We start from the raw sequence: 21,017 nt of genomic DNA on the forward strand, positions 1-21,017 counted from the left end.
CTAATGAGCAAGGGGGATTCACCTTCCCAAGTCTCATTACCAAACAACTTGGCATTCAGCTTCATGATAGCTCCTAGATATTGAGCAACTTGCTCTCCAGTTACATCTTCATCCTCTTCTGAGGAGGAATAGTTTTCAGAGCTCATGAATGGCAGAAGGAGATTTAGTGGAATCTCTATGGTCTCTATATGAGCCTCAGATTCCTTTAGGTCCTCAATGGGGAACTCCTTCTTGTTTGAGAGACGTCCTAGGAGGTATTTCTCACTAGGATTTTCGTCATTCTCCTTCCTTGTGCATTCGGCCATATTGATTACTTCAATGGCCTTGCAATATCCTTTTGGATTCTCTTCTGTATTGCTTGGGAGAATACTGGGAGGAGTTTCAATGACTTTCTTACTTAGCTGGCCCACTTGTGCCTCCAGATTTTTAATGGAGGACCTTGTTTCACTCATGAAACTTAAAGTGGCTTTTGACAGATCAGAGACTAAGTTTGCTAAATTAGAGGGGCTCTGTTCAGAATTTTCTGTCTGTTGCTGAGAAGATGATGGAAAAGGATTTTTATTACTGAGCCTATTTCTTCCACCATTGTTAAAGCCTTGTTGAGGCTTTTGTTGATCCTTCCATGAGAAATTTGGATGATTTCTCCATGATGAGTTATAGGTGTTTCCATAAGGTTCACCTATGTAATTAACCTCTGCCATTGCAGGGTTCTCAGGATCATAAGCTTCTTCAGAAGCTGCCTCTTAAGTACTGTTTGATGCATTTTGCCATCCATTCAGACTTTGAGAGATCATGTTGACTTGCTGAGTCAACACTTTGTTCTGAGCCAATATGGCATTCAGAGTATCAATTTCAAGAACTCCCTTCCTCTGAGGCGTCCCACTATTCACGGAATTCCTCTCAGAAGTGTACATGAATTGGTTATTTGCAACCATGTCAATAAGTTCTTGAGCCTCTTCAGGCGTTTTCTTTAGGTGAATAGATCCACCTGCAGAATGGTCCAATGACATCTTGGAAAATTCAGATAGACCATAATAGAATATATCTAATATGGTCCATTCTGAAAACATGTCAGAAGGACACTTTTTGGTCATCTGCTTGTATCTTTCCCAAGCTTCATAGAGGGATTCACCATCTTTTTGCTTGAAGGTCTGAACATCCACTCTAAGCTTGCTCAGTTTTTGAGGAGGAAAGAATTTATCCAAGAAGGCCGTGACCAGCTTATCCCAGGAGTCCAGGCTATCTTTAGGTTGTGAGTCCAACTATGTTCTAGCTCTGCCTCTTACAGCAAAAGGGAAAAGCATGAGCCTGTAGACTTCAGGATCTACTCCATTTGTCTTAACAGTCTCACAAATCTGCAAGAACTCAGTTAAAAACTAGTAAGGATCTTCATATGGAAGTCCATAAAACTTACAGTTCTGTTGCATTAAAGCAACTAGTTGAGGCTTAAGCTCAAAATTGTTGGCTCCAATGGCAGGAATGGAGATGCTTCTTCCATCAAATTTGGACGTTGGTTTTGTGAAGTCACCAAGCATTCTCCTTGCATTATTGTTGTTGGGTTCGGCTGCCATCTCCTTCTCTTGTTCGAAAATTTCAGAAAGGTTGCCTCTGGATTGTTGTAGTTTAGCTTCTCTTAGTTTCCTCTTCGGAGTTCTTTCAGGTTCTGGATCAGCTTCAACAAGAGTGTATTTTTCCTTGTTCCTACTCATATAGGGAAGAAGAGAACAATAAAAGAAAGAGGAATCCTCTATGTCAAAGTATAGAGATTCCTTTATGTTAGTAGAAGAAAAAAAAAGGGCAGAGTAGTGAAGAAGAATGGGTAAGGATAGAGGTGGTAATCTGAGATGAAGAGAGATGAAGAGAAGTGTTAGTGAATAAATAAATAAATAGATAGAAGGAGAGATAGAGAATTTCGAAAATAATTTTGAAAAAGTGGTTAGTGATTTTTGAAAATTAAAGATATGATTAAAATTAAAATTTAAACAATTAAAAAGAATTTTTTTTGAAAAAGAGGGAGGTATTTTCGAAAATTAGAGGGGGGAAAGTAGTTAGGTGATTTTGAAAAAGATAAGAAACAAATAAAAAGTCAAATAGTTAGTTGAAAAAGATATTAAAATCAAATTTGAAAAGATAAGAAGATAAGAAGTTAGATAAGATATTTTGAAATCAAATTTTTGAAAAAGATAAAATTTTGAAAAAGATATGATAAAAAGATAAGATATAAAAGATATGATAAGATATGTTTGAAAAGATTTAATTTTTAAAATTAAAATTAATTACTTTACTAACAAGAAACTACAAGATAAGATTCTAGAACTTAAAGATTGAACCTTTCTTAACAAGAAAGTAACAAACTTCAAATTTTTTAATCAATCACATTAATTGTTAGTGTAATTTCGAAATTTTTGAAATAAAGATAAGGAAGAGAATTTGAAAATATTTTGAAAAAGATTTTTAAAATTTTTGAAAAAAAGAAAAAAATGAAAAAGATATGATTTTTGAAAAAAAGATTTTTGAAAAGATAAGATTTTTAAAATTCAAAAATTTGACTTGACTTGTAAGAAACAACTAATTTTGAAAATTTTTTACTAAGTCAACTTCAAATTTTCGAAATTTTGAGAGAAAAAAGGAAAAGATATTTTTTATTTTTGAATTTTTTATGATGAGAGAGAAAAATTAAAAACGTCATTTTTGTGTTTTTCTCTTTTCTTTATGGATCAAAACAAAGAATGCATGCAAAAACACTATGAATGTCAAGATGAAAACCAAGAACACTATGAAGATCATGATGAACATCAAGAACATAATTTTGAAAGATTTTTGATGCAAAGAAAACATGCAAGACACCAAACTTATAAATCTTTAATGCATGGACTCTAACAAACAAAAAAAAATGCATATGAAAAACAACAAACAACACAAAACAAGAAAACATCAAGATCAAACGAGAAGACTTGTCAAGAACAACTTGAAGATCATGAAGAATACCATGAATGCATGAATTTTTGAAAAATGCAAGAAATTTTTTTAAAGCATGCAATTGACACCAAACTTAAAAGTTGACTCAAGACTTGAACAAGAAACACAAAATATTTTTGATTTTTATGATTTTATGATTTTTTTGTATTTTTATTATTTTTTTTCGAAAATTATATTTTAAGAAAACGACAATAAAGAAAATTTTTTTAAAGATTTTTGAAAACTTTTTTTGAAAAGAAAATAAAAAGAAAATTACCTAATCTGAGCAACAAGATGAACCGTCAGTTGTCCATACTCGAACAATCTCCGGCAACGGCGCCAAAAACTTGGTGGACGAAATTGTGATTCGTACTCTTTGTACTTGTATGAAATTTAATTTGAGATAATAGCTCTTTACTATGTGTGATCACAACTCCGTTCAACTAACCAGCAAGTGTACTGGGTCCTCCAAGTAATAAACCTTACGTGAGTAAGGGTCGATTCCACAGAGATTGTTGGTATGAAGCAAGCTATGGTCATCTTGTAATTCTCAGTCAGGCGGATAGTAATTGATTATGGATTTTCGAAAATTAATAAATAATAAACATAAAACAAAGATAAAGTTACTCATGTAATCCAATGATGGGGATTTCAGATAGGCATATGGAGATGCTGTGCTCCTCCTGAATCTCTGCTTTCCTACTGCTTTTATCCAATTTTATCACTCCCTTCTATGGCAAGCTGTATGTAGGGCATCACCGTTGTCAATGGCTACATCCCATCCTCTCAGTGAAAAAGGTCCAAATGCTCTGTCACAGCACGGCTAATCATCTGTCGGTTCTCAATCAGGTTGGAATAGAATCCAGTGATTTTTTTGCGTCTGTCACTAACGCCCAGCCTTCAGGAGTTTGAAGCTCGTTGGTGGACGAAATTGTGATCAATAATAATTCCAGGCACTGTTAGAGAAGCTTTTTCTTTTCACAATTCCGTTCAACTTAACCAGCAAGTGTACTGGGTCATCCAAGTAATACCTTACGTGAGTAAGGGTCGATCCCACAGAGATTGTTGGTATGAAGCAAGCTATGGTCACCTTGTAAATCTCAGTTAGGCAGATTAAATAGTTTTGGGTTTCGAAAATTAATAATAAAAAGAAAATAAAAGGGATAGAAATACTTATGTAAATTAATAGTGGGAATTTCAGATAAGTGTATGGAGATGCTGTGCTCCTCTTGAATCTCTACTTTCTTATTACATTCATCCAATCCTTCCTACTCCTTTCCATGGCAAGCTGTATGTAGGGCATCACCGTTGTCAATGGCTACATCACATCCTCTCAGTGAAAACGTTCCTATGCTCTGTCACAGCACGGCTAATCATCTGTCGGTTCTCAATCAGGTTGGAATAGAATCCCTTGATTCTTTTGCGTTTGTCATCACGCCCAGCCTTCAGGAGTTTGAAGCTCGTCACAGTCATTCAATCCCAGAATCCTACTCGGAATACCACAGACAAGGTTTAGACTTTCCGGATCCTCATGAATGCCGCCATCTATCTAGCTTATACCACGAAGATTCTGTTGGGGAATCTAAGAGATATGCGCCCGGCCTAAGGTAGAACGGAAGTGGTTGTCAGTCACGCGCGTTCATAGGTGAGAATGATGATGAGTGTCACGGATCATCACATTCATCAAAGTTAAGTGTAACGTATATCTTGGAATAAGAATAAAAGAGAATTGAATAGAAAGTAATAGTAATTGTATTGAAACTTGAGGTACAGCAGAGCTCCACACCCTTAATCTATGGTGTGCAGAAACTCCACTGTTGAAAATACATAAGTAAAAGGTTCAGGCATGGCCGAATGGCCAGCCCCCTTGAGTGATCAAGAGACCGAATAATCAAAGGCTAAACAGTCAAGAGATTAAACTGTCAAAAGATGTCTAATACAATAGTAACTTATCCTATTTATACTAGACTAGCTACTAGGGTTTACATGAGTAAGTATTTGATGCATAAATCCACTTCCGGGACCCACTTGGTGTATGCTTGGGCTGAGCTTGATCTATCCACGAGCTGAGGCTTTTCTTGGAGTTGAACTCCAAGTTATGACATGTTTTGGGCGTTCAACTCCGGATCATGACGTTTTTCTGGCAATTAACTCCAGACAGCAGCATGTACTTGGCGTTCAACGCCAAGTTACGTCGTCAATTTCCGAATAAAGCATGGACTATTATATATTGCTGGAAAGCTCTGGATGTCTACTTTCCAACGCCGTTGAGAGCGCGCCATTTGGAGTTCTGTAGCTCCAGAAAATCCATTTCGAGTGCAGGGAGGTCAGATTCCAACAGCATCAGCAGTCCTTTTGTCAGCCTTTTTCAGAGTTTTGCTCAAGTCCCTCAATTTCAGCCAGAATTTCCTGAAATCACAGAAAAATACACAAACTCATAGTAAAGTCTAGAAATGTGAATTTAACATAAAAACTAATGAAAACATCCCTAAAAGTAGCTTGAACTTATTAAAAACTACCTAAAAATAATGCCAAAAAGCGTATAAATTATCCGCTCATCACTCGTCACAGTCATTCAATCCCGGAATCCTACTTGGAATACCACAGACAATGTTAGACTTTCCGGATTCCCATGAATGCCGCCATCAATTCTAGCTTATACCACGAAGATTCTGATTAAGGAAACCAAGAGATATGCGCCCGGTCTGAGGTAGAACGGAAGTGGTTGTCAATCACACGCGTTCATAGGTGAGAATGATAATGAGTGTCACGGATAATCACATTCATCAATTTGAAGTGCAACGAATATCTTAGAACAGGAATAAATCGAATTGGATAGAAAATAATAGTAATTGCATTAAAACTTGAGGTACAGCAGAGCTCCACACCCTTAATCTATGGTGTATAGAAACTCCACCGTTGAAAATACATAAGTGAAAGGTTCAGGCATGGCCGAATGGCCAGCCCCCATGATCTGAGAACTAAACGTCCCAAGATGTCTAATACAATAGAAAACTATCCTATTTATACTAGACTAGCTACTAGGGTTTACAGGAGTAAGTAACTGATGCATAAATTCACTTCCAGGGCCCACTTGGTGTATGTTTGGGTTGAGCTTGATCTATCCACGAGCTGAGGCTTCTCTTGGAGTTGAACACCAAGTTGTAACGTGTTTTGGGCATTCAACTCCAGGTCGTGACGTGTTTCTGGCGTTTTACTCCAGACAGCAACATGAAACTGGCGTTGAGCGCCAGTTTACGTCATCAATTCCCAAATAAAGTATGGACTATTATATATTTCTGGAAAGCTCTGGATGTCTACTTTCCAACGCCATTGAGAGCGCGCCATTTGGAGTTCGGTAGCTCCAGAAAATCCATTTCGAGTGCAGGGAGGTCAGATTCTAACAGCGTCAGCAGTCCTTTGTCAGCCTCCTATCAGAGTTTTGCTCAAGTCCCTCAATTTCAGCTAGAAATTACCTGAAATCACAGAAAAACATACAAACTCATAGTAAAGTCCAGAAATGTGAATTTAACATAAAAACTAATGAAAACATCCCTAAAAGTAGCTTGAACTTACTAAAAACTACCTAAAAACAATGCCAAAAAGCGTATAATTATCCGCTCATCACCTAGCGTTTGTGAGATTACTTGCTCAAAATATTCGATTAAAAGCATAGTTTTCTAAAAATCCAATCAAAGAAATTCTTCTTGGTAATGCTGGTGAATTTACTTCTCAAGCCTTTAATGCTTATTGTATGGCTAATGGAATAAGTATTGAACATCCAGTAGCTCGTGTTCACACACAAAATGGGTTAGCAGAATCACTTATTAAATGCCTCCAATTAATTGCTAGACCCTTACTTATAAGAACAAATCTCCCAACTTCGTCTTGGGGGAATGCTATTTTACATGTCGCAACACTTATTCGTTTGAGGCCAACGAGTTACCATGAGTTCTCTCCTATGTAATTAGCCTTTGGCTAGCAGCCAAATATTTTCCATTTAAGAATATTTGGGTGTGCGATATATGTTCCCATTGCACCACCTTTTCGCACCAAAATAGGACTCTAAAGAAAATTGGGGATATATGTTGGATATAATTCTCTCTCTATAGTGAGGTATCTTGAGATACAAACTGGAGATGTATTTAAAGCCCGGTTTGCAGATTGTCATTTTGATGAATCAAAATTTCTAACATTAGGGGGAGAGAATAAGCTTCCTATAAAGGAACTTAATTGGAATGCATCATCCTTGATGCATTTAGATCCTCGATAAGGTCAATGTGAACTAGAAGTTCAAAAGCTTATACATTTGCAAAGAATAGAAAAAGAATCGCCTGATGCATTTTTCGACACAAAGAGGATAACCAAATCTTATATAACAGCGAAAAATGCCCCAATTCAAATTGATATCCCAGTTAGACTAATAGCCACTAAAACAAATTCACGCCAGAAGCATGGCAATCCTGTAGGTTCCAAAGACAAAAATCATCGAAAGAGAAAAGAGGTAAATGCTATTCTTGTTGAAAAAGACATAGTAAAGACACATGTAGTTGTCCAAAATTCTGATATAGTTTTAACGCCAGAAGATGTTCAGGTACCTAAAAATTGTGAAAATGATGAGGTCTCGATAAATTATGTCTTTACAGGAGAGAAATGAGACCGAAATAAGATAAGTGTCAATGAAGTATTTGTATATAATGTGGCATTAAATATCATGCATGAAAATAAGGATCTTGAACCAAAAACAGTTGAAGAATGTCGACAAAGGAATGATTGGCCAAAATGGAAGAAGTCATGAAGGCTGAGTTAGACTCACTTGCAAAAAGTGAAGTCTTTGGACCTATATAGTCCGTACACTAGAAGATGTAAAACCTATTCAATACAGATGGATATTTGTGAGAAAACGAAATGAGAAAAATGAAGTTGTACGTTACAAAGCTCGACTTGTGGCACAAGGTTTTTCACAAAGGTCCGATATAGATTATGAAGAAACATATTCCCCTGTAGTGGATGCAATAACATTGCGTTATTTGGTTAGTTTATCCGCATATCATAAATTACATATGTACTTAATAGATGTGGTAACAGCCTTCTTATACGACTCGTTAGATCATGATATCTATATGAAAGTCCCTGAAGGACTAAAGATATCTAAACCATCCAATGAATATTCGTAGCGGTTATACTCAGTTAAATTGCAAAGATCTTTATATGGTCTAAAGCAATCTGGACGAATGTGGTATAATCGTCTTACTAAGTATCTGGCCAAAAATGGATTCAAGAATGATGATATCTGTCCATGTGTTTTTATAAAGAAATTTTCATCTGGATTTATTATAATTGCTATGTACGTTGATGATTTAAATATCATTGAAATTTCTGAAGAGATTCCAACAATTATAAAAACTCTAAAAGAAGATTTTGAGATGAAAGATCTTGGAAAGACTAAATTTTTTCTCGGCCTACAAATCGAGCATACAAAAAATGGGATATTTATTCATCAAACAACATACACAAAAAAGATCTTGAAAAGATTTTATATGGATAAATCACATCCATCAAGTACCGCAATGATCGTAAGGTCTTTGGATGTGGAAAAGGATCAATTCCGTCCTAAGGAAGAAAATGAAGATATCCTTGGTCCTGAAGTACCATATCTTAGTGCCATTGGAGCGCTAATGTATCCTGCTAATAATACAAGATCCGATATATCATTTGCTGTGAATTTACTAGCAAGATATATTTCCTCTCCAACTAAAAGACATTGGAATGGAATCAAATAAATTTTTTGATATCTTTATGGAACGGTTGATATGGGTTTGTTTTATCCCTATGGATCCAAGTCACAACTAGTTGGCTATGCAGATGCAGGATACTTGTCTGATCCACATAAAAGGAGATCTCAAACAGGATAACTATTCACATATAGTGGTACAGCTATATCATGGAGGTCCACAAAACAGACGATTGCAGCAACATCCTCCAATCATGCTGAAATACTAGTGATACATGAAGCAAGTCGCGAGTGCTTTTGGCTCAAGAGTTTGATCCAATACATTCTGTCATCATATGGACTGATTGATCATAAGATAGCTCCAACTGTTCTGTTTGAAGATAATACAACATGCATTGCTCAACTTAAGGGTGGATACATCAAAGGTGATAGAACAAAGCATATTTCTCCCAATTTCTTTTTCACACATGATCTTCAAAATCAAGGGACAATTGATATCCAACAGATCCGCTCAAGTGACAATTTGGTAGACTTATTCACAAAGTCACTTCCCAAATCCTCCTTTGAAAAAATGTTACATCAGATTGGGATGCGCCGATTTTGAGATGTTAAATGATGTCAACAAAAGGGGAGACTGTACTCTTTTCTCTTGGTCAGGTTTTTTCCATGGAGTTTTTCTTGACAAGATTTTTAATAAGGCAGTCCCCAGCACAAAGAATTTTGTACTCTTTTTCCTTCACTAAAGTTTTTTTTCCATTGGATTTTTCTTTAGTAAGGTTTTAACGATGCATAATCCTAAATGGTCATTCAAGGGGAGTGTTGTGACGAGGATGAATAAAGATGATGGATGTCCATTTATGGGTGGCACATTTTTCCTATGTTAAAAGAAACAAATTCTTAGGAAAAAGCAAACTTAATGAAGTTTGAAACTTGAAATTAAACATAAACTTTGTATGCCTGTAAATAAGCATGATGATCTGAAGCAAAAGGAATACACATATATAGAAGTAATAAATCTCTCTTCTCTCTCTTTATACACTACTAGTTTTTCTCTCTCTCTCTCTCTTTGTTATTGCATATAAATATATAAATAATTTTATTGAATTAATTATATTAATACTAAAATCTTTTATTTACACATCTTTATTTTATATTTAGTTTATTTTTTATTTATTTTACCATAGCAATAAAAGTTTTTTGAGAAATAAAACTATGAACATGAAAAATATGGTAAAATATGCGAGTATTGAATTTAGGTGTGAAAAGAAATTCAAATTCAAGAAAGAATGAATACAAAGGATATAAAAATGAGAATGAAAATTGGACAAGATGGACAGCTTAATGTGAAGTGAGAAATGATAAAATAGGGACCATAGACAATAAAAAATTGAGATTACAATGAGGAGTAATATATTTAGACATACAAAGAAAATTAAGAGAATATCAGTGTGTGAGAAGAGAAGAACACAAAAAATTAAAGGCAGATTCAGAAAGAACACGTTATATTTGAGCAGTTGTTTAATTAATGTAATATTTATGTTTATGTTTTCTTTGGTTTAATGTTTTTTGAAACTTATGTTTTGTTTGTGATTGAATTTTATCCTTGACGATAATATCAAAATGGATAAAATGCAATTACTTGGAGACTTAAAATTTGTACTTCCTAAAAGGGTCGAAATTTTACTATTAATCTAAAAAAAATGGAAAACTAAAATTAGGTGTTGAAAATAAAAAGACCTTTCAGGATGAACCGATGAACTTGTCCTCTATCTATTGGTTTTTTATGCTTCCCTTCATTTCTTTTATTAATATACATGCTGTCTTTTAAATTTTAATGTCTTTTCTGTTAGTCCCATTTCCCATTATTATTATCAGGAGATATTTGGCAGTTTAACGAAGAGTTTAACTTCACTATTGTTTAGACAGCACTCGTAAAAACTATATAAAATTTTCACACTAAAAAAATAAAGGAAAAATATTTATGTTTTCCGTTGTATATATGATAGCTAGCCATCTAAACAATTAACGAAAATTTATACCAAAATAAAAAAAATAACGAAAATTAAGAGATGGTGAGTTGACGTGACTTGGGAGTAGCCAATTGCTGAGCCCAAGTGATAAATGTGTACATGCAGGGATGGATTCAAGTTCATGGGTGTGGGGGCAAGTGCCCCCAGTGGAATCATATAACAAAGTATAATTATAAAAATTATATATATTGTTCCCACTCACAAAATTTTTTTAATCCGTCATTGTGTACATGTAATAATTAAACCAATGGAAAAAGTAGTTGGGTTGGGGTCCATAATTTCGTTATTGTTAATGACTAATATAATTAGTTCCTTTAACCTAACCATATCAAAAGGCAAGAATTACGCCTTGACTATTGAGGAGGAGAATGTTGCTTTACAGTTTTCCCAACCACCATTTGATGGGAATAGATATAATCAACTGAGAAAATGATATCACGAGAAACAAAAGATCATAAAAGTATATATGTAATGTATTTGATCCACAGAGCACTGGCGGTGCCAAAAAAATTTGACCATGCTTCATTCTAGCAGCCATAATAAGATCAAACATCGTCGATTTTATATTGAGTAATTGTAAAATCTGTCATGAATTGAATTTTGACTTGCCCATAATTGTTTTTTTTTTCTTTTAAATGAACATGGAAATACTCGATCTTGCATATGTAATATGTCAATCATCTTCCTGTAATTAAGAATGTGAATAGTACTACATAGTCTAACACAATTTATTATTTTTAATCAATAATTAATTAATAATATTTAAAAATATAATACTGATAAATTATTAAGCAAAAAATATTAAATAATTATTAATTAAAAATATTGATCAATATAAATTAAAAATTTTAATTTTTTTTCTTTTATTTTTATTATTATAAGAATCTAGTTTATATATATATATATATATATATATATATATATATATATATATATATATATATATATATATATATATATATATATTAACCCTGATAACTTCAACAAATTAAGTCAAGAAAAATAGAAAAAAGAGATTTTCAAATATTCATTAATAAGTAAAATTGGAAGAAGAAAATAACATAGAAAAATAATTAGAAAAAAAATCTTAGTTTATTATGCATAAGATAAAATAGATAGTTCTTCATTCAACTTAAGCAATGTTGCTAGCATTTTATTCGGAGGCTACTGGCTCGAAGACTCGTCGACACCTCTCTTTCTAAATATTTCAAACTATAATTAAAATCAGTCGAATTCTATGAGCATAGTTGTCAGAACCGAACTGGTAATCGAACCGGTCAAGTTACTGGGTCACTAATTACTAGTTTAACCGGTGAGTCACTGGTTGAACCGGTTGACTCGGTACTATGTAAATAAAAAATAAAAATAGTAAAAAATTTAAAAATATAATTTAAAATATATATTTTTACTAATATTTTAAGAATATCAAGTTATTCTAAAATAATATGGACCAGAAACAATAAGTATTTTGTTATTTTTACTCTATCATAAATATTTTATTTTGTTTTTATATTAAAATAACTATTATTTTAAAATTTTAATAATTTATTAATTAGTTTATATCTATTATATTATTATATACTACAAGTATTTATTAAAAAATAATTCTAATAGATAATATATAATTATAAAAAATAAATAAATTTATAATATTTTTAAATAAAAATATAATTAATTTAAGAATAAGTGAATTTATAACTAAATTTAAAATAAATTAGATAAAAATAAATTATTTGATAAAAGATATGTATATATATTACAATTTGCATAACTAATAATGAAAATCATTACAGCTTAGTAATTGTGAATAAGGTTACTTTTTCAAAAGGGGAGGGGTTTTAACCCCATTTTTAACATTTTGTTAAAATTTAACTCTAATCGGTTCAGTTAGACCGAGCTTTACCAATTTCAACCGGTTTTTACCGATTTATACTGAGTTTGACTGGTTTACACCGGTTTTCTACCTCATGCGGTCCAAAAATCGGATCGGATAGGTAGAAGATTCGGGTCATTGATTTTCTAGTTGAACCGATCAGTTCGGTCCTATTTTAATAACACTGTCTATGAGAGCTTGTTTCTTGAAGTACAGTTTGTAATACCGAATCTCTCTTTGCTAGAGGTAGATAAAAACCACTGGTGGATAACAAGTAGAATAAGAAGTTTACCATAGAGAATTTTTCACGCAAAGAGCAAAATCTTGTGAGGAATTTTCTATCAACTTTCATAAATGGCTCTAAACTTATCTTTGTTGCATAAAGTTCGGACAAAATTCAATGAAAGTATGGTAAAATTGGTAACCTATTGAATTGTGTCTTCACCTTCTTCTAGGGTTATGGAAAGGATTCGCTGAACAATTTTTGGAGAAAAAAAGATTTGAGATTAGTAATTGGTTTTACTGTAAAACCCGGTTAATTAACGGCTAATTAACCCATAAATGAGAATTTATTCTAGAAAGCCTAAAATGTGATTTTTATGGCTAAATGTGATAGAGGAGATTGAGACGAGAATTTCGGTACCAATTTTATAGAATTCGGACCAAGATTGGACCGAACGGGCCAAACCAGGCCAATTGGACCCAAAGTGGGCCTTGGCCCAACATAACTTAACCAAAACCCTAGTTTTCAGCACTCTCTCTCCTCATTTGTTACACACACAAGCTGAAATTAGAGAGAAAGGGAGGAAGAACACTCTCTCAAGTTCTCTCCCTTGGTTGATCTTCAAACCACCATAACTTTTGATCTAGAGCTCCGATTGTCGCTCCGTTTGCGGCCACGCGTTCACCGCGGAGAGCTCTACAAAACCCATACAATCAATCTTGAGGTAAGCACGTGTTTCTGTTCGAAATCTCAGCCCTTATTTTCGAGTTTCATGGGTGAAATGTTGAGATTTTGGGTTCTTTGATGTTATAGGACCCAACTCTCTTGAAGGAGAAGGTTAATCTTGTCTCCTTGGACCTTGGGTGTGGTAAGGTTCTTAACCCTAGTGTAATTTTGTTGTTTATGATGTTTGGGTTTTGAGATGTTGTGTATGGGTATGATGGTTGTGGCTTAGGTTGTGTATATGTGAATATTGGAGCTTGATTGGTGATTTTGAAAAGCTTGGAAAGGGTTTGGTGGTGAAAAATCTGTTCTTGGAGGTGTTGAGGCCTTGAGAGCTTGTGGATAAGTGGTTTGGAAGTGCTCCGGTGGAGCTTGGGAAAATCGGCTAAGGTATGGTTTCGGTTTCCCGTATCTAATATGTAATGTGGTAGGAAATACTTAGGCTAGAGCCCTAAGATAGGCATTGAATGGTTGATGTTGTTGAATGATTGAGATATATGATGTGGTCATATATGTGATGATGATTAATGATGCCTTGATGGTATGATGTATGAGAAATATGCATGTTGTGATATATGCTTGATGATTGGTTATGGTTGAATTGTGGGTTGAACCATGTTGATGGTGAGTATGATGTTGATTGTGTACAATAATGATTTATTGGAATTGGTGTTGTTGAGAATTGGCATGAGTAAGAGTATATGATATGTCAATATATTTGAGTTTGAGCCACTTGAGTGAAGTGGGTTAGAATGATGAGATAGTGATTTTGTATATTATGGTAATGTGTCAATGTGTGAGTTGAGGAGGCTTGATGTTGAAATTGATGTATTTTGATTGATTTCAAAGAAAAGGGATGAAAATGGCATGTTTTGATTGATTTGAAAGAGTTGGAAATGGCTTGTTTGAAAACGGCACTTTGTGGTTTTTATGAAAAACATGGTTTTGGGCATACTTTGGTGGAACATAACTTGGACTACGGATCTCTGTTTTGTGCCAAATCTATTTAGAAATGAAATTGGATCCGGGATGTCCATGTCGTTCGAAGAACGGGTGAAAAACGATTTAAAATGAGGAAGTTATGTCCGTTGGAAGATTGGGGTTCAAATTGGTAATTCTGCAGCTTTTAACTTAGAAAATTTTAGCAGAATGACCCCTTGCGCGTGGGCGCACTTGGCGCGTGTGCGCCGTTCTTCCCGAAAATGCCATACACGCGTACGCGTGATGTGCGCGGGCGCGCCGATGGTGCTGCACCCAATGCCCAGCCATTTTCCAGAGAGTTATGCCAGAACTGTGCCAGTTTTGTGCCTGGGGCACGAGAGTACCCGCGCGTACGCGTGGTTGACGCGTACGCGTCGATTGGCAAATTTTTAATCCACGCGTTAGCGTGCATGACGCTTGCGCGTCGATGAAGTTTTGAGGCCATCCACGCGTGCGCGTGGAGTGCGCGTACGCGCGGACCTGTTTTCATCCCAAAGTTGATTTTTGAGTTTTAAAGCCAAATTTCATACTTCTGAGCCTCCGATCTCACCACTCATATCTTAAATCAATATGACATGCCTAGCTATTAAAAAGGGGCTAGGAATGAGGTAACTTGCGAGTGAAGCAAGGGAAAAATGAATGGTCATTGAGGATCAAGCATGATTATGTGAGATGCGGAGGATGGTGGTGGAAGTGCTGGTTATGCCATTGGCCGAAGGGCCGTAATTGTTTATATATTGGCTGGTTCTGGATTGAACCGTGAGCCAGAATAGCTGTGTATGCTATGAATATTGGCTGGTTATGGATTTAACCGTGAGCCGGAATGGCTGATATGGATGATTGATCCATGGATGAGAATTCATGCATGTTTATGCTGAATTATTGATAATTGTGATTTGCACTTCCATTATCGGAGATACGAGTTTCCCTGGTAGTAGCAGTGGCTAGCCACCACGTGCTCCAGGTTGAGACTTGATACTCTTTTGACCCTATGTCATAAGTGTGGCCGGGCACTGTGAAAGACCCGGATGAGCTCGCCCCCGTAAATATTCACCAGTGAAGGTGATGGATATAGATCATGATTATGATCAAGTTTATGATGAGTATAACTCGAGTTGGGGATGCGTGACAGAGGGACAGTCCAATGGTTAGCTACCAGACTTGTCGGGTTGGCTCTATAACCGACAGATGATATCATCAGCCACTAGGGACAAGCATTCATCATATGCATACTATATGAATTGTTTGAGATTGCCTATTTGATTGCATAATACTTGCTAATTGTCTAAATGCCTTAACTGCTCCTATTTATATATTCTTTGTTTGATATAACTCTGTTTGCTACATTATACTCCTGCTGGTGGTTGGGAGTCTGAAGAATTGGAAAGGGAAGTATTAGTTAGACTGAAGAATCTTTAGTCAGATGCCCTTTATGGTTTAGCTTGTTTATAAGCTTTGATATTATCTGGAGGAAGTTCTAGGATTGCCTTTGGCTTTCCTCATTATATGTATTATATATGTGGAGCTGTACCATGCTGGGGACCTCTGGTTCTCACCCATGCGGATTTTTGGTTTTCAGATGCAGGCGTGAGGTTTCTCGCTGAGGCATGCTGGAGACTTCTAGATTTGCGAAGATCCTTTGTTTCGGGGCTATGTTTGGTTTATATGTTTTGCTTAGATACTTTTATTTCCATTAAATAATACAAACTGTGATGACTCCTCTTATGGGAGAATTTTGGAGAATAGGTTTATGTATTGGTGTCCCTTTGGGTTTCCTTGGGGTTTTCCTTATTTTATCATATGTATATATTGTTATGCTCGGACCGGTTATCTTCGCAGCCGGATCTTGAGTCTTGATATTCCTGTTTTTACACTCCTTTGTATATATATAATCTCGCGTTGGTTATCCTTGTTCGTTACGTTATCGATCGGAGTGTTGCGCTTTAAGGTTGCGGTTTTTGTTTACCCATTTTTCTACAAGGCTCCTAGCTATAATCAATCATTCATACTACTATACGTACTAAATTTTTATTTTAGAGGTCGTAATACCTTGCCATCTCTGAATTATGACTTAAGCATAAGACTCTGTATGGTAGGGTGTTACATTATGGTATCGGAGCAGTTCGTCCTGTAGAGCCTGAGGGATGGACTGATTATGCTTCTGTGCATTCTCTGTGTGTGTGTTATGTGCTATTAGTATATCTGCTTGATATAGTTGGCATAAACGTTCATGAGCATGCATTTGGGACTTTGAAGCACTAGACTTCCGATATTGAGACTGATCAACTTAATATCGATTGTTTGGTGTGTATAGGAACCAGATGGCGCCTCGTGGACGCGGTAGAGGTAGTGCGAGAGGTCGTACGAACGCTCGTGCGCCGGAGAATAACCCTAATGACCCAGTGAACTTTATGACTGCGTTGGAGAACATGGCTGCTGCTATGCAAGCCACTGCTGAGGCTCTCGGTCAACAGATGAACAACCATGGTAATGATGGAGGTGGAGTTCAGGGCCCCGATGACACTGGCAAACTTTTGAAGGTTAATCCACCTAAGTTCAAGGGAACTGCTAGTCCGACTGAGGCTGATACATGGTTTCAGGCTATAGAGCGAGCGCTGCAAGCGCAAGTGGTGCCTGAAGACAGCGTGTCGAGTTTGCTACCTATATGCTGTCGGTGAAGCGTCGCATTGGTGGCAAGGTATCCGACGTCTTCTGCAGCAGGGTGATGACTATATCACTTGGAATGTTTTCCAAGAGGAGTTCTATAGAAGTACTTTCCGACTTCTGCTAGGACGGCTAAGGAACTTGAGTTACTACAGCTGAAGCAGGGTACTATGTCCATATCAGAGTATACTGACAAGTTTGAGGAGCTGTTCAGGTTTCTCTCGTATGTGCCAAGGGACTCCGGTGGAATATGAGGAATGGAAGTGTGTTAAGTATGAAGGAGGACTCCGGAGTGATATTTTTAGTTCAGTGGGACCAATGGAGATTAGGACTTTCTCCGAGTTGTAAACAAGTGTAGGGTTGCTGAAGAGTGTGTGAAGGAGGGCAACCGCTGAGAAAGGGAGTCAAAAGGGATCATTCCCACAGAATCGAAGGAAGAGCTTTGCACCTGGAGGCCCGTCTTTCAAGAGGGGAAGCTCTTTCAGGAGGCCCAGCAACAACAACAACTCCCAAGGGAAGAAGTTTGGGAAGCAGCCTCAGAATGATCAAGCTTGTACTAGATGTGGGAGTCACCATCCGGGCAGCACCATGCAAGGCCGGATGGGGTTTGTGCTACACTTGTGGAAAGCAGGGCTTAAAGCCGCAATTGTCCTGAGAAGCAGAAACAAGGTGCTGGAAAGGCACAACAGACTGTCGGGTGTTCACCACTTCAGCTGTAGGATTGAGGGATCTGAGACCCTTATTCGAGGTAACTGTGAAATGCTGGACAACTTTAAATGCTTTATTTGATTCGGGAGCATCACATTCATTCATTGCATTGAGAAAGCCCATGAGTTAGGACTGAAGATTGTAACTTTAGGATATGATCTAAGAGTGTACAATGCTACCCATGAAGCCATGGTAACTAGGCTAGGATGCCCAGAAATCACCTTTAGGTTCAAGCAGCGTGATTTTGTTCATAATTTAGTCTGCTTGCCGATGATCGGTCTTGATCTTATCTTGGATTGGACTGGTTATCTAAGAACCATGTTCTGCTAGATTGTTCTACAAAGTCGGTGTACTTTATGCCGGAAGATACTGAAGGGCCGGTCGTGGTGAATAATTATTACTTGAATTCGATGATGGTGAACTGTTCCGGAACCGAATGTCAGGGTATCATGTTGTTAACTGCGGGTGTTTCGGGTGATGATCAAAGGTTGGAACAGATTCCGGTTGTGTGTGAGTTTCCAGAAGTGTTTCCCGATGATATTGATGAGTTTCCACCTAACCGAGAGGTTGAGTTTGCTATTGAATTGGTGCCCGGAGCGGGACCAATCTCAAGTGCTCCTTATAGGATGTCACCGTTAGAGATGAACGAGTTAAAGTCTCAGTTAGAGGACTTGTTGGGAAAGAATTTTATACGCCCAAGTGTATCTCCGTGGGGTGCTCTAGTGTTACTGGTGAAGAAGAAGGATGGGAGTATGCGGCTCTGTGTGGATTACAGGCAGTTGAACAAGGTTACAATAAAGAATAAGTACCCATTGCCGAGAATTGATGATCTCATGGATCAGTTACAAGGAGCTGGAGTTTTCTCCAAGATCGATTTGCGATCCGGTTATCACCAGATAAGGGTGAGGGGTGAGGATATCCCTAAGACCGCTTTCAGGACTCGTTATGGTCATTACGAGTACACTGTAATGTCCTTCGGGTTGACGAACGCTCCTGCAGTGTTTATGGACTACCTGAATAGAGTTTTCCATCCGTTTTTGGATAAATTCGTTGTTGTCTTCATTGATGACATACTGATTATTCCAAAACTAAGAAGAGCATGCGGAACACTTGAGACCGTGTTGCAGATTCTAAAGGAGAAGAAACTCTATGCAAAACTGTCTAAGTGTGAGTTTTGAAGAGTGAGGTGAAGTTTTGGGCCATGTGGAGTAAGAAGGAATAGCCGTAGATCCAACTAAGTGGAGGCTGTGATGGATTGGAAGCAACCAACCACCGTAACAAGATAAGGAGTTTCTGGGTTTAGCTGGCTATTACCGAAGGTTTATCAATGGCTTTTCACAGATAGCTTTGCCAATGACAAAGTTAACCTGCAAAGACACTCCGTTTGTTTGGACTCCTGAGTGCGAGGAGAGCTTTCAGACATTGAAGAAAAAGTTGACCACCGCACCTGTGTTAGTGTTACCCGAGCCGAATGAGCCATTTGAGGTGTATTGTGATGCCTCATTGAAGGTCTAGGGTGCGTGCTGATGCAACATCATAATGTGGTGCGTATGCCTCACGACAGTTGAGACCTCATGAAGTTAGTTACCTACGCACGATTTGGAACTCGCTGCAGTTGTGTATCCTTGAAGTGTGGAGGCATTATCTCTATGGGGTTAAGTTCCAAGTTTCTCTGATCATAAAGCTTGAAGTACCTCTTTGATCAGAAAGAGCTTAATATGAGGCAGAGAGTGGATGAATTGTTGAAGGACTACGACTTGGGCATACCATCGGGAAAGCATGTAGTGGGGCTTTAAGTCGAAAGTCATTATATGCGGCTTGGATGATGCTTCAAGAGGAGAAGTTGCTCAAGGGATTCGAGAGTCTAAAATTGGCCGAGAAGTATCCGAACCTGGTTTGAGCGATTAGAGATCTCAAGGATTTTAAGTCCGAACTCCTAAGGGCCATCAAAATGAGAAGCGTTATGAAGGTTACCCATTGAGCAAGAAACTTGGAGAGTGTCGAAGAAAAAGATGTTATGGAGATTCAAAGGAGATCATTGTGCCGGATGGCACTTGAGCAAGATTTTAAAGAGGCACACAAAAGCGGATTCTCCATTACAGGGCCGGGAAGTTGCTAAGATCTGTATCCATAGATTTAAAATGTGCAATGTTCTAAGTGGGAAAGTATTGCAATGGACTTTGTCTGGATTGCCAAGGACTAGGGCTGGTTTTGATGCTATTTGGGTGATTGTGGACCGACTGACGAAGTCAGCTCACTTTTTACCTATTCGGATGACCTACACCCTTGAAGAGCTAGCACGGTTATACATAAAGGAGATTGTGAGACTTCATGGTGTACCTGCTACTATAATCTCTGATAGAGATCCTCGTTTCACTTCAAGGTTTTGGGGTGCATTTCAGAAAGCTTTTGGAACCCGATAAGCTTGAGCACGGCTTACCATCCTCAAACAGATGGTCAATCTGAGAGGACGATCCAAACACTAGAGGACATGTTGAGAGCTTGTGTTTTGGACCAACCGGCGAGTTGGGATCGGTATATGCCATTAGTGGAGTTTGCATACAATAATAGTTATCATGCGAGCATCGGAATGGCTCCGTATGAGGCCTTGTATGGGAGGAAATGTCAATCTCCGCTATGTTGGTATGAAGCTGGAGAGAAAAGCTTGTTGGGGGCCGGAAATGATAGCTGAGACTACTGAACAAGTCAAGAAAATCCGTGATAGGAATGCTTACAGCGCAGAGTCGTCAAAAGAGTTACGCCGATCAGAGGCGAAAGCCCTTAGAATTTGAGGAAGGAGATCATGTTTTCCTTAAGGTTACTCCGACCACGGGAGTAGGTAGGGCGATTAAGGCAAGAAGTTGAATCCTCGATACATTGGTCCATTTCAGATCCTGGAAAGGATTGGGCCGGGGCGTATCGGATGGCTCTACCACCTCATCTTTCGAACCTGCATGACGTGTTTCACGTGTCGCAGCTTCGGAAGTACACCCCTGATGCTAGCCATGTGTTAGAACCTGAGTCGGTTCAGTTAAGGGAAGATTTGACGCTTCCAGTGACTCAGTCAGAATTGATGATACTAGTATCAAACGGTTGCGTGGAAAAGAGGTTTCATTAGTCAAA

General features: G+C 37.3%; 1 non-coding gene across 1 annotated transcript; it reads left to right on the forward strand.

The window, feature by feature from the left end:
- Positions 1 to 1,068: 1,068 nt before the first annotated feature.
- On the forward strand, positions 1,069 to 1,172 carry LOC112718821 (small nucleolar RNA R71). Its single transcript, XR_003161148.1, has one exon. It is a non-coding gene; the product is annotated as a small nucleolar RNA R71 (small nucleolar RNA).
- Positions 1,173 to 21,017: the final 19,845 nt, after the last annotated feature.

This window comes from Arachis hypogaea, chromosome 10, assembly GCF_003086295.3.
Source record: "Arachis hypogaea cultivar Tifrunner chromosome 10, arahy.Tifrunner.gnm2.J5K5, whole genome shotgun sequence".
Classification (NCBI taxonomy): Eukaryota; Viridiplantae; Streptophyta; class Magnoliopsida; order Fabales; family Fabaceae; genus Arachis; species Arachis hypogaea.